The sequence below is a fragment of the Culex quinquefasciatus genome, chromosome 3 (assembly GCF_015732765.1).
Source record: "Culex quinquefasciatus strain JHB chromosome 3, VPISU_Cqui_1.0_pri_paternal, whole genome shotgun sequence".
Taxonomy (NCBI): Eukaryota; Metazoa; Arthropoda; class Insecta; order Diptera; family Culicidae; genus Culex; species Culex quinquefasciatus.
The window spans coordinates 116298745-116314134 of NC_051863.1; the positions used below are offsets into that span (position 1 = coordinate 116298745).

Consider the following 15390-nt stretch of genomic DNA (forward strand, 5'->3'; position numbering starts at 1 on the left):
GACGGGAATGTTAGTTAGCGCAGGTTGCTACTAGGGCAGCTGATTTACTCTGTGCTTACACCCCACGAGCGCCAGGAACCTGAAAATTTGTTAGTAGGATAGGGTGTTTGGTCAGGATTCATCATAGAAGATGATGATGCGACCCAAAATCATAGTGTTTATTGAAAAGTATTATATTTTATTCTCAAGGGAAACAATCGGTTGCTGCGGATGAGACATTTCCCGTTTAACTGTTGTTAAATTTTTAATGAAATGGTTTAATCTTACACAGCCGGCTGTGGAAAGATACAACCAAATAATATTTATTTATAAAATGAGGTGTTAAACGCAATGCTGCAATGATACACAGAAAAAAAAATCATGGTAATATTACATCTGGGAAGGGGTACATCTTTTATGTCAGAAAAAAGGTGTAATTTTACCTCCGAAAATGTGTAATTTTACCACTTTTCTGGTGTAATGTCACTTTTTCAGTCAAAATTGAAGTAAAATTACATCATAAAAAAGGGAATATTTAACCTTCCAAAATTTCAGCTTCCAAATTTACATTATTTTTTTCTGTGTAGCGTAGTCTGATTTTTAATTATATAATCATTTTGTTCATAAATTTGTTACGAAATAGACGCGACGGACTCAATCAGCAAGTGCCTTCCGATCTTCTTTCTGTTAGCTAGATAAGGTATTGATTTTCGTTGCCTCTCGAGCTACGATGCTATGGAGAGGGCTTAACACACAAACAAACGACGTCGAGCCCTCCGAGCTACGGAGCTATGGGAAGGTCTTTTAAACACAAAAAAGACTCGCGCACCAAACGATGTTCTTGATGAATCAAAATAATTTTGTTACGCGATAAACCTAATGAACTCGGATCGTTTTTATCGAAAACTATATCACAATTCATGACAAAAATGCGAAACAAAAGGCACACACAAAAAAATCACTTTTCACTCCGAATATTTTTTTTACGACCACGCGCTCCCTTTGCCAATTATGCACTCCATTCCATTTTTATATTCATACAGCTTAAATATTTTAATTTGAAGCTTATGACTTGCTAGCTTTAGAAACATTTTAAAAATAAACTGTCATTTGGATCACAAAATCAATATGATTTTTTTCTAATCAAGTTTGCTTTTACGAGTAATATTGCTCTTAGTTTATACGAGAAAATTGGTTTATTCAGATTTTCACAAGTTTTCACAAGCTTTTTGATATTTATTGGATAAATTTGTTTTAAAAGGAGATTTAAAAAATTGATAGTAATGTTTGAACTATCCAAATTATCCTTTCAAAATCATACTTACAGTTGAATAAAAAATCTGATTAGAAAAACTTTGTTCAAAGCAAAAATGCAATTAAATTTCAAAAAGTTATTGTTATGATCATTAAATTCCTTAAAAATCCGTATTATACAAAAAAAATCTTACAAAAATCCGGCATGTTAAAAACCCTTGAAGAAGGTTGAAAATCCGTACGGTACGGAAAAAAATCGTACAGTTGGTAGCCTTAGCTATACTAATGAACTGTTTCTAATGAATTCCTTTAATTTTAAAAAGAATTTGAATTTCTGGAGATTTTTTTTTAGTTTTGCAGCGCAATTCTAAAGTAGAGTGTTGCTTTATTTAAGAACTGAATTCTTTGTTTTTGTTGCTTAATTTAAACTTAGCAACATCCGTAGATTTATGATTTGCTTGATATCAATTTGATAGAAAGTTGCGGGTTTCCAAAGTTGCAGCATTTCACCAAAAACCTTTCTTCAACCACAGCGCCGTTGCCGGCTCCGGCTTCCAAGATACGTTCCGTTATCTCTCTCTCTTGTTCAAGATGTTTCTCGTCGTTGCCTGGTAGCCACCAACCGATCATTACTCCAATCGAGAGCACCACTAGTACTACTCCGGAGAACTTTTTCCCCACACCCGAGAGCAACACTCCTCCGGGGAGAGCGTCGTCGACCGATTTTCCCGGCGCCACCGACGCCGCTTTTCCTCCCGCTGCCAGCTGTGTCCTCTCGTTCTCGCTCTCTGCTCTTTGAGGGGCCACAGCTGTGCCGTCGGTCGGTTCCAAAACAAAACACCGTCCGTCAGTTCCGAAACGCACCAGTCGGTGTTGAGTCGTGGACGTCGTCGGATGTTAATTACGAACCCTCTTGTCTGGAAGGGGGGGTTCTTTCGTGGGGTTACATACAGGATTTCCACATAGTTCCTGCTAGAAGGGGTGGCCATAGTGAGTGTCCTGGGAGTAAAGGGGTGGCCCTGCCTCAATAGTGTACCGGGGTGTTGCTATCAGGTGATATCGGGGCAGGTGCGAAGATACGAATGTGGTGACCAGTTCGGTGTGTTCCCCTTAATTAGTGAAAGTTGAGTGGATCTAATTGAAAAAGTTTGTCTGTGCTCTCGAGGGGCCTAGAATGGAGAGCTGGGGCTACCTGTGGCGTGAAGCTTTAATGTTTTGAGTGTCGAAGGAAGAGCTTTAAGGTGCAATTAGAGCGGAGTCCAAAACTAGTGAAGCGGAGATTATCGTCAATTAACCAAACAGTGTTACTAGTATCTATCAAAAGTAGTTATCGATGTATGCATTCAACGAATACTAAGTGTCTAAAATACACAGAATCTCTCAACCAAAAGGCAAAACATAGCACAAATACTAAACTGCCTTCGTCCAAAGTCAATACCAACCGGTGGTACAACACTGTGAAAAGCACAACGATTTCCCTATACAACCAACCTATTGCCAGTAGCGAACGCCCTAGGATTAGAACCACCCCGGGGAGAACATCGCAACTGGTGGAGCCCAGTAACAGCTGACGGCCGCCGTGGAACAGGCCAGTGACAATTGCCAGTTATACGTGTACGTACACCTAACCTATAAATATACCTGCTACAATTGCGGGAAAGTCCACTTAAACACCCAACCCAACCCTCCACCCTGCATCAGGTTTGGGAGTTACTGTGCAAATTGCCAGTTCCTGCACGTACACTAAACAACACGTTTTCTTGGGGTTGCCTTTTTGAGAAGGAGGTGGGTGGTACCTTAAACGTAGAGACAGGTCGCAGACAACTCTTCACCGCAAGACAACCACCTGGGGAAGATTGCCTAAAGTAAATTGAAAATAATTGAAGTAGGCTGCAGGAGGATGTCTGCGAGGTTCTGTGCTAAGTTGCTTTCCTTTTCTACTAGCCCACCACCTTTTGGGGCACAGAGTGTCATTGTTGGAGGGGATAGACTGGATCAGCGGAAATGCGAGGGTACTTGGGGGCTTCTTTTCGGGATTGATGGAAAGCGTCTGGGAATAATTTTGTAAGTTGAACTGAAAAGTTGAGAGTTTGGATTGGCGACGTTTCAAGGACAGTGCGGGGCGTCTTGAACTTGTGAAACTTTGCTCATTATTTTATCGCTGAGCGTACAATTTTCCGTCTTTAAAAATATAACTAAAAGCATTGTCCAGATCCCGAGATTTAGGCCAATTTCCTGAGTCCCGAAATAATAGCTGTAATGGCACAATTAAAACAGAGACATCCAGATTTTTTACAAATTCTGTTTGCGCGATTATGTGTTACCACGTGTTTGTAAAATAATTATTTGTAATGAAAAGTGTTTTTTGTTATGAGAACATTTACAATTTGCGTTTGCAGTCCTAATTTTTAAGTGTATTTAAGAAGTCCATTCTTTATCGTCGTTGGTCGAAAGGCACAGCGTCGTGATGTATTTAACGTATGAAATTAGGCATAAAATTACCAAATTTCTTCTGCTTTATACATAAGCCCTTTCTATACCTTCATTGTTCGAATGGGACGCTGACGTCTGGGTCGTCGAGTTAATCGTTGTGCAAAATTATATTTATAAGAAATTAAATTGCGTAAGTGTTATTGTACTGACCACAAAAACCTTTCCATAGCATCGTAGCTCGGGAGGCATCGAAAAACCAATACCTTATCTAACAGAAAGATAAGAAGCATTCACGAGATGCTTGGATGAGATGTTGTGGATTTATCGATCTCATGGAATGATTTTTATAACTTGTGTCTATTTTTATTTTTATAAATATTATTCATTGAATTTCTAACTAATAATAGTACCAAATTTGTTATTGAGAATTGAAAATGCAATATAATATAATTCATAGCTCATTAAAAAATAATCTACAAATTGTCCCACGGAGTACTTATTCAAGTACTTTAGGATAAAAAATGACAGGTTATAGAGGGGTTATTTTCCGACATCTTGAAAGCTATATCTTCATATTTCGTTGGAGGTTCTATTGCAACTTTCTCAACAATATTATTGAAAGACTCTAATTATCATTGATGCCAATATTTGAACACCGCTTAAATGTTTTCAAGCTCATATTTTCAGTTTCCTAGTTTTCTTTGAAATTTCAAAAGTGAATGATTTCTTCATCGGAGCAATTCTTGGAGGTCCTGGTCAATAATAGAGTAGCAACTACGGGTAGACACCAATGCTATGCTATGCTATGCTAAATTTCAAAAAACAATGTTCAACCGATCGTAAATCAAAGTATAACCCGAATATTGAGAATTCCAAATTGCTGAAATTGGAAAATTCTATCAAAATATACTGAATACCTTACGAGATTTTGGGTAAATTATCAAATCCTCTAGCCTGATTAAAGTTTAGCATTTACTCGATAACTCAAATTATAAAAAAAATCGCAGTGTGGTTTCAGTGTGTTGTCATTATTTTGTAAAAAAAAGGTACTGCTGGAGAGAAAAAAAAGTTTATTTACATCGTAAGAAAAAAAGTGTTCCAAATTTGTGGATTACAATGGCCAATGTTTTTTTTTCTTTAAAAACTTGATATAAAACGTAAAAATGTACAGCCTGTCAATACATCAATCTAAAGATCGCAAGAAAAACTTTCACATGCAGGAAGAAGCAAATAAATATGTTCAATTATCGATTTTCTATGATTTTTCGAACATTGACCGATCTGTAACGTTCCGAATATGTGGAATGACTGTAACTGATTTTGATATCAAGTTGCGTCTTTCAATTACGAAATTTTTTGTATTCAAACATGTATAGGTCATTGTTGAAATGTTGATATTATCGCAGTTTAAGTGGAAAAAGATGATTTTTACCCGTTTTTGTCATTTTTCCGTTTTTGCGCGCGACGCGTCGAAAAAAAACCAGTTATGTTCAAAAAATTATATCTCCGAATCGTATTGATGGATATTCGCCTTTTTTAAATATGTTATGTAAAATATTACAGGGAATCAGAATAAAATATTTTCAGATATGAGCTCTTTGGTTCCGAGACCTTCAAAATAGCATATTAAATTTTCAAAGGACCTTTTCAAATATTCAGCTAGCTTTTTCGAACCTCCACATATTTTTCCTTAAAACCCAACTAATAATCTTTCTTTTGAATTGTGGCTCTTTAAAATTGATTGAAAAACGTGCATATTATGAAAATCTACGAAAAATGCCATTTTTGGACTACCCTATTTCGGAGAGGAGCACGCTAATCGCCAAACAAAAAAATACGGGTCTTCCTGTTTGACGTGGAATGGCTGTCTTATTATTAGCTTATTATAAAATTGTATATTTACATATAACACATTTTCAATTTCTTGATAAAATCAGTAAAAAGTAGCTCACAAATTTTGATCTACACTTGAAAAAAAAAAATTTAAAGAGACCAGGCAAAATATCCACTTGAGCAAAACCTAAATGTTTGGAAGTTCTAGTGTTAAAAAAAATCGTATATAGTTATTGATATACCATTAATAAAAAGTCTATTCCAATATCAATAAATAAAAAACTCAACATTCAAATAACTCACTTAAAAATAATAATAAAAAGACCACATATCATTGTCAAAAATACCAATATCAATCAATCAAGAGCAAACTAATTTTTAAATAAAAAAAGATTTGTGTAAAGAAAACCTTAATGTAAATCATAATCGTATGAAAAAATGCCTTGTGAAAAAAACCCTGAATTCCAAAAGTGCCAGTTTGAAAAACACCAACCATGCAAATCTGCGAAACAACTCTTTCCATCTAGCCTTTCCGTCCAGCAGAGTGACAAGGGATTTTCCGTCCGAGGCCAGACTTTTCCCTATTAATAAAACATTTCCATTTTGGGCAGATCAGTCCACAAAAAAACAAAAACAAAACAAACATTCGACGCGAAGCAGGCAAGTAACTCCCTCGCCCACCGGAAACCCACTACGAGACTAATGAAAAACACTTGAAAGCTTCTTCTGCTGCTGGGCAAAGAATGAAAAATAAACTCTGCCTTCGGTCGGCAAGTTGTCGTCCCGCACACTGTTTGGAAGGAAGTTGCTTATTTTGCTCTCGAATGTGAACCTGGACGAAAAACAACGCCTCCCCTGTAGAGATATTGTTCTTTTTTAAGATTCCTTTGAAAGAGCTATCCAGGGAAACTCCGCAAATGAACGACCATGGCCCATGGCGGTCGAATTTCTCATAAGTCGAAGCCCAACGGGTTGAAAAGCTCCCTCCCTCTCGCTATATTCATTGGCCCTCCTGCTGGCGTTTCATTAGTACACAAGGGCACAGCGAGAGGCTTTTAATTTATTCCCCTAGGAAGCTTTCTGCATTCCGCATTTAAGCAGCGGGGATGAACCGTGGTAGTCGGGCCACGTGGTCTACGGTGCCGTGCGCGGGTGGAGGAGTCGGTAATGGCCAGTAGGGTGACCCAGATTTATGTAAAGGTGAAAAGTTTGCAACTTGGTCGTAAATTTGCAGAGTTAGGTTTTGTGGACGGAAGGAAGTGGTGTGGCGATTGAAACTTTGTAACACTTTTATGAATGGTAACTTTTTGAGCTTCTGGTTACCCCCAACCCTTATTTCAGCAGTGGTTAGTAGACCGTATTTTGTGAGGGGAAATTATGGCCTGTAGGGAAAAGAAGAATTTTCCATTTTCATACTTGGTCCTGATTGCGATGGTGAGGAATTTGTTCTCTTCCTCCTACAAGCTCAAATCTGCAAAAGAAATTTTGTCCAGAAAGGAATGTATAATTTCGAGAAGGTGACTAGAGAAATTCTATCGGCAGATATTTTGAAAATCACGATTATTTTCGCTTCCAAACATTTTCTGCAATGCAGCACAGATTCCGTGAATTCCACTCTCCTCACAGCAATCATTACTCAGCATCCATCACGGTCCTGCATAGAAAACGACCCTGCACTGAACGGTCATTAATTTTCGTATTATTGTTGTAATCCTAGCCAACACGTCCCAACGCTTATAGTTTGCAGCAACCAACTCCCATTCCGAATGCAATCCGTTAGAAATCCGGTCCGGGTTACAACTCAGAGTGTACATGGCACGAGAATACCCCGTTGATGGGAATGTATGTTTAGTGTGTTGCTGTGATGCTGTGAACATGACATACAATAAAATTGCCAATGTTACAACCGGTCCTCCCGGGAAGCCTGCCTCCGAAAGCGGGACGACATCCGGAAAAATCGATACGTTAAGAACATTTGCTTGAAAATTGAGATGAAAACGGCTTCCGCTTGTGTGCAAACTTGGCGCAAAAAAAAGAAAGAAAGAAAGAACTTAAGGCTCCACACTTCAAACGCATGAAACGATGCCGTTGAGGAAGACGTAGGGGAAATATACCCATTTTAATCACACTAAGCCGTTCGACCAATTCTCATCACTTTTCTCGTTTCTGCTATTAAATCAACATTTTCAAATGTTTCAACAATGGAGAGTTGCTTGCTCACTTTTATTTGAGCTATTTATTACTTTGGAACAGTCAAAAACACTTTATATAAGCTGTAATTCATGATCAAAGTGCTGATAGGCCGATAATAGAAATAGGCTGAGAAAGGGTATAGTTCCCCTAGAATGTCTCTTGGTTTTGTCATGTTAAAGAGGGATACTTCTGAAGGGACGTCTTGCTCGAGTGATGTTCCCCACTCGAGCAAATCAGCGTGAACAGGGTGGTTTGGTGGTTTATAGATTTTTTGTTGTTAATTGTGTAGGTCGCTTCTCATAATTGAGTAATTTTCCAGTAATTAAGAGTTCATTAAATGATTAAATTTAATGATTTTTTGGTCTACAAGAATAGAAAAAAATGCTATAGAATTTTATCATGAAAGCTTAAAGTTCATATTCCAGGGAACAACTTTGCCGAAGACGCTTAAGCATTAAAGTTTAAATTTGACTTAGCCGGTAAAATTTGTGCTTTTGCCATTTTTTGATTCCGTTCATTTTTTTTGTATCTAATCAAAATCGCAAACCCAGCTATAGTCCGAAGAAAGGATGCTGAATGAATTTGTGTTTAAACTACGCCCCAGATTCAATCTAGCTAATTTTATTGATTGTACTACATTCAAAGTACATTCGAGCATTCGAGAAATGCTGCGTTGAATTAACCGCAGAGACTGCAACACATTTCACAAAATCTACAGGGGAGGAAGGGATTGTGGACAAACTGTACTAAACACTCCGTGGATTCTGTAAATGATTTTTGTCTTTATCAAAACCTTTACAAGCCTATAGTTTGTGTTCAACTAAGGGAGCAACTTTTCCGATTTACCCACTCTGGAGAATACAACAATATCTATCTCATCGTCCCTCAAACCTACTACTTTTTGTTCAAGTCCTTCTGGTAGCACTACTAGTTAAGTTTGTTTGATTAGATGTTGGAGACAGTTGCAGAATATGTTATGCTTGAGACTACTAATTCTTGCTGAACCAAAATCCGTACGCTGTTGCGGAATTATTTTATTAAATATTTTTAATTATTTTATTTACTTTGCTTACTTATATCTAACACGATTTAACACTTGTAGCCCCAACGAGATCAAACGAGATTGAACCCTTGGATAAATGATCGAAATGCCTTTTTTATTATAACTTAGGGTAGACGCATCTGTTTTTGATCTACCTAGTTGGAGGTGATTCTTGAAATTCTTGACCGGATCGAATGTTACAAGAATCATCCAGTTCGAGCCGAAGCACATTTTTCACAAATTTTCAATATTTTATGCACTTTTTCATAAACCTTTGTACAAAATAATGGAATCTGAAGTCTTTCAGATCAGTCAGTTCAGTCAGTTTTGACTATTTGTTTCATCAGTTATTGTTTTTGGGTAGAAAAATAGTCATTTGAAAAAAAAGGTTTTTGGCCTGTTATGAACCCCCTTTTCTTATAGTGGACCCGGGTCTCTAATCCGATTGTGGACCTGGGTCCACTTTAGGCAAATTGTTATTTTTATACCAAATTTAGCCGATATTTGATGTTTTGATGCATGGTGTAGGTCTAATGATAGATATAATGAATAAAAAATGGATTTGGCTCACTTATTATCATAAATAAATATGACACATTCCGCCGTGACGTTGCAACGCTTTGACTTTTCTTTTTTCAGTATTTCGGCTGTAACTCAAAAATTACATTGAAAAGGTACATATGTTATTACAGATTCGGAAAGTACATTAAATTTCCTATAAGAAACAATGTTGAAACATTATTTTAAGCGAATATTCTATTTTTGAGAGGGGGATATGTAGCGTGACGTTGCAACGCGTGACTTTTTTTCAATCCTGACCCAATTCATGTTTCGCCATTAACTCTGCTCTGTTAAACTGCAAATTTGGGGTTCTTCTTCCATTTTTAGTGTAAAATTGGCCAACAAATCGAATGTAACCATTAGTTTTTCGAAAAAATTGAACCTCGATTTTTGAAGACCGCTTACATTTCGTGACGTTGCAACGCTCTGTTTTTGAAAACAGGGTTTTTCGTTGCGTTGCAACGTCACGAAATTATAGTTTCAAAATAAATCATAGTTTTTGTTAGGCTGAACAACTGTAGGTTAAAATTTGATTATAAGACATTAATAGACAGTACAAGGACATGTGAATTGATTGGCCTGCCCATGTTAGACCCCCCCCACCTCCCCCTATTCTGCTTTCACAGTTGCAGTACGATTTACGAAGTTTTCCAAAGGGTTTTCAAAATATTTTTTTGTATTATTCCATTATCACGAAGGAAACCCCCCCCCCCCTCTTCCGTCCTCTATCCATGTAACGGGACGTCCATGCATTACGTAACGGCGTAATATCAAGGGGGTGGGAGGAGGGTTCGAGGATTTATACAAAAAAAGTGTATCGGAAATGTATTTCCAGGGGGTGGAGGGGGCCTAAAAATATAAATGTTTTGTTACGTAATGCAAGAACGCTCCCTTAATATTTTAATGGTTTTGGGCAACTTACAAAACACGTGGAAGTTTTAGAAGGGAGGTGAGGAGCTTCAAGTTTTCAGGAGGGCTTATTTTGAATTGATAAATAAAGTGCCCATATCGTTTGTTCATGGCCCCTAAGGGGTGATCTGCAAACAACGTAACTTATTTTGTTGACTTTTGTGCTTTTAAATTAAATTTGAGGAAATAATATAACTGTTTAACTGCGCAACATAACATTTTTAATTGTGAACAACAAAACGTTGCATACAACTTATTTAAGTAAGGGTTCGTCCAACAACAGAGTGACAAAAGTTTGTGAAAAAAAACAATCGAATCACGTGATTTTTATTGTTTCATGAATTTCACTGTAATTTGACTTACATAAGGGTGTGGGATAAAAAAAATCATTGTGTTGTATTAGAATGAACCCTCACGTAAATCAGTTTATCATAAAGGGGCCATCCAGTAACCACGTGATTACTTTTTTGAAAGTTTTAGAATTTATCCCCCTTGTGAACATCGGTCTATTTTGATTTGTTCGACAAGTTTCATAAAATACTTTTTTTTCGAGTTGCATCAAACTTAAATGACGGAATTTGTGAATGACCCATGTACAATTCTTCTGTAAATATGCTCGGAAACATTATATAACAAATATATAATATTTACAGTCATCCCACATATTCGGAACGGTTTCCAGATCGGCCAATGTTCAAAAAATCATAGCAAATCGATAATTGAACTTAATGATTCGCTTTTACCTTCATTTGAAAGCTTTTCTTGCGATCTTTTGAATGCTGTATCGAACATCTGAAAATTTTAACTATTATATGAAGTTTTTGAAGAATTACTTTGACCCTTGAAATCCACAAATTCGGAACACTTTTTTCTTACGAATGTAAACAAACTTTGGATCTCTCCAGGAGTACATATTTATTATCAAATAATGACTTCACACACTGAAACCAATGAAACTCAAGCTTAGTGATGTTTTAAACATGGTTTGATAACTTTTTTTGTGAAAATATCAGTTAAATTCAGGTGTTCCACAATTGTGGGAGGCACAATAACATCCCACAATTATGAAACAGGCAATTTGGATGCAGTGTTTTGCTGCTCTGGACAAAATAGTCTTGAAATGAAGTTTTTTGTTCAAAAAGTATTACTTTTACTAGTGAAATAGCAAGATAATGTCCAAATGAAGGTTCTAAAAATAGTAGGGTCGACAGAAAAGCTACTTTTGGCATGCTATTGACAAATTATCATAAAAGTGTTCCGAATTTGTGGATGTTCCGAATATGTGGGATGACTGTAGTATCCTTTTATTTTCAAAAACCAACTACGCATACACCTTTTTTGCCATGTGACAAATATGATTTAAAATTTCGTGACGTTGCAACGCAAACTTAAACCTGTTGTAACTTTGGATCTAGACAACCAATTTAGTCGCTCTAGGTTGCATTTGAAAGCTCTTTTCAAGTACAAAGAGCATCCAAAATATCAAAATGATTGAATGTTTAGTTTTCTGTTGGCATAAACAAATGTCCCTTTTTCGTGACGTTGCAACGCAATAAAATGGTAAACTTACACTAGTTCGAAAAAATACTTAACTTAAGATAAACTGCAAATCCATGACATTTCCGTTTAGTACAACTAGAAACCTACAAAATGCAATCAAAAGAATATTTTTTGGATTTTATTTCGCTGAAAACCAGGAGTTTTTAGAAAAATGTTTTAAAACGATGATTTTATCACGAATTGATGCATAACCTAACCAACTTGTACAAAATGATATTCAAATGATCAATTAATGAAAACCATGATTATTGAAGCTTCAAGTAGTCTAGAATCGAGGAAAAATATCCAAATAGCTCATACACGCTTTTCAAAATTTCATCCTAAGGTGTACATTGCCGGAGAATGTGTCAAATGATTTGTTAACAAATTTGGCTTTAAACAACACATTTATTTCCGAAAAAGATCAGAGAAAACGTTTCGAAGACCACTGTAAACATAAAAATAATTAAAAAAACGTTACTTAATCCACCTTTAGGTGGATGGTGCCTTCCTCACATTCATAAAGTCAATACATTCAGTAAAAATAGCAACATTCCCCCTTGACATGTTTAACAAATCAACCTTATTCCTCATTTCTTTTGATAGGGTTCGCAGACCTTCAATATTTCTGGCTCATCGGCAAGGTCTGATAAAAAATCTATTCAACGATAGTTCGCATGGAAGATTCAGACAATATTTCTATCAAAATAGCTGAGATCCGGCCTCCAAAAAGTGTATAAATAACACTTAAGTGCTAATAACTTTTGATAGGGTTGTCAGATCTTCAATGTTTTGGGTTCATTGAAAAGGTCTTTTGAAAACCTTTCTGAAAATGTATAACATGATAGGTTTTCTTGCAAAACCACCCTTTTTACAATCTTCCGGACATACGCCAAAATCGTTTTTTAAGCATAACTTTTGAAGTAGTTTGCTAAACTTGCTGATTTTTAATAGAGTCCTATGGGACCCCAAGACAGATCGGATGAGACTAATACGGTCAAAATCCGTTCATCCAGTCCGGAGATAATCGAGTGACATTTTTTTGTCCACCCACCTACACACATCCACACAGACATTTGCTCAGAACATGATTCTGAGTCGATATGCATACGTTAGGGTGGGTCTACGAGGTCAAAATAATTAGTTCATTATTCGAGTGATTTTATAGTAAGATGAGGAAGGCAAAAACCACGTTGATAAAACCACGCATGTTTATTTAAAAAAAAACAGTCATGTTATTGATTTTTATTATAAAATATCATTTCAAACTGCAATTATGATGCTTCAGTTAAGTACAATTAACTTAATTTTTGATTAATTTTAAATTCTTACGGCTTCAGCATTGTTGGTACTTTAAACATGGAAACAGCTATATTTATACTCATAATTGAAAAAAATATGCGTTTAGGTTGATTACAACAAGCATTTATTGTATGTTTAAGAGAAACTTTTGCTTAAATACACAGTTTTCTTCATTTTTGAAGGTTTAATTAACAGGGGTCAACTTTTGGAAAAGTTCGGATTTTCATTGTCCTATATTGGACCCCCCTAATTTTTGCTCGAAAATGAGCAGATCTTCGCTCTGTTTTAGTAAAGTTCTTTTAACTTACATTATTTCGACTTGCTGAAGTTGAATAATCATTCAAAAAATGATTGGATAGTTAATTCAATCATAAAATATAAATGCAATTATGTTGTGAAGATGCTAGTGTCCATGGCTGAATGTCGAACTCAAAACACGTATTTTGGTGAAAAGGACAATTCAATGTCAGTCAACAATGTTTTAAACGATGCTAAACATGCCAAATAAAAGATTGGTAGAAAACAACGCGCTTGAAATTGTGATTTTATTGATTTTTTCATCAAAAACCCGTCAGAGGGTCCACTATAGTAAAGGGGTCCACTAATGGATAACGTACCCTATTTTGCTTTAAAATTCATTAAAAGTAGCTATTGCCAATAAATTGTTTAACAAATGCATATCCGAAAAATTACCTAAATATCCTTAACAATCAAACAGGCAATGAAAACATAAAAAAGCAAAAGCAATCATCAATTTCCGTGCAAATTCGTATTATAAGTAAAAATCAAAAAAGCATGCTAAATTTGATCAATAACGCAGAAAAATGGATTTCGAAATATTTTCTGTTGGTTAGACTTTTACCTCCATTAAAATTTGCAAGTTTTTGAAAATGGATGGGAAGGGGGTTGAGGGGATGGGTGCGACATAAAATTTGAAAAATATTTGCAGCGGCCTAAAGGGATTAAATAAAAAAATACAAAAAATCCTTAAATTACGACTAGGAAACATTGAAGACCTCTGGTTGCCGAGATACAGTGGATAGAAGAGAAGGAAACAGGACAATTATTTTAAAATTTAAGTTTTCTGAGTCTCACCCAAACAGTCCCCCATTTTATTTTGGCCATATCTCAGAAACTAATGGTCCTATTTCAACATTAAAAAAAATTTTTACCTCTTTCGAAATTAATGTTTGATATTTTAGAATCAATACTAACATTTCAAAAGGGCTAAATGTGTTAAGAGCCTAAATTGGCTGATTTCGTAGAAAAATGCTCTATAATGACGCTATGCAAAAAAAAAACTGTTCAACCGGGCCAAACCAACAAGGAAAGATTTACTTTTTGCCTTACTGAGGAAAGGCTTAAAATCACTCGCAAAACGAAATTCTTAATTTGACCTCCATGTGTACATATCGACTCAGAATCAAATTTTGAGCAAATGTCTGTGTGTGTGGTGGGATGTTGATCAAAAAAAATTGCACTGAGTTATCTCGGCACTGGCTGACCCGATTTGGACCGTTTTGGTCTTATTTAATCCATATTGGGGTCCCATAAGTCGCTATTGAAAATGATAAAGTTTAGTTAAGTACTTCAAAAGTTATGCTAAAAAACAATTTTAACAAAAGTCCGGAAGATTGTAAAAAGGGTGGTTTTTGTAAGAAACCTCTTCATGTTATACCTCTTCAACGAGTTCAAAAGATTGAAGATCTGAAAAACCTATCAAAAGTTATAAGCACTTAAGTGTTATTTATGAGCTTTTTCGAGGCCGGATCTCATATATTTCGATGAAAACGTTGTCCGGATCTATCATGCAATCTGTCGTTGGATAGGTAATCAAAAGACCTTTCCAACGAGTTCAGTAGATTGAAGATCTGACGACCCTATCAAATGTTATAAGCACTTAAGTTTTTTTTATGAACTTTTTAGAGACCGGATCTCATATATTTCGATGAAAACGTTGTTCGGATCTATCATGCGACTTGTCGTTGGGTAGGTAATCAAAAGACCTTTTCAACGAGTTCAATAGATTGAAGATCTGACAACCCTATCAAAAGTTATAAGCACTTAAGTCTTATTTATGAACTTTTTGGAGGCCGGATCGCAGATATTTTGACAAAAACGTTGTTGGGATCTATCATGCGACCTGTTGTTGGATAGGTAATCAAAAGACCTTTCCAACGAGTTCAGTAGATTGAAGATCTGACTTTCCTATCAAATGTTATAAGCACTTAAGAGTTATTTATGAACTTTGTGGAGGCCGGATCTCAGATATTACCTAGCATTACACTATAAATGTGAGGAAGGCACCAACCACCTAATGGTGGATAAAGTAACGTTTTTACTTC

The 15390-nt window shown here is 36.0% G+C and overlaps 1 protein-coding gene across 6 annotated transcripts in view; it reads left to right on the top strand.

Moving 5' to 3' along the window:
* Positions 1 to 2087: 2087 nt before the first annotated feature.
* LOC6035628 overlaps positions 2088 to 15390 on the top strand; it is a 365398-nt gene continuing 352095 nt past the window's right edge. For 5 of the 6 annotated variants that reach the window (XM_038262382.1, XM_038262378.1, XM_038262380.1 and 2 more), the window contains exon 1: positions 2088 to 2847. The gene's annotated coding sequence lies outside the window, so the exon portion shown is untranslated. The remainder of the gene's footprint in view (positions 2848 to 15390) is intronic. The other variant, XM_038262379.1, reaches the window with a different exon arrangement.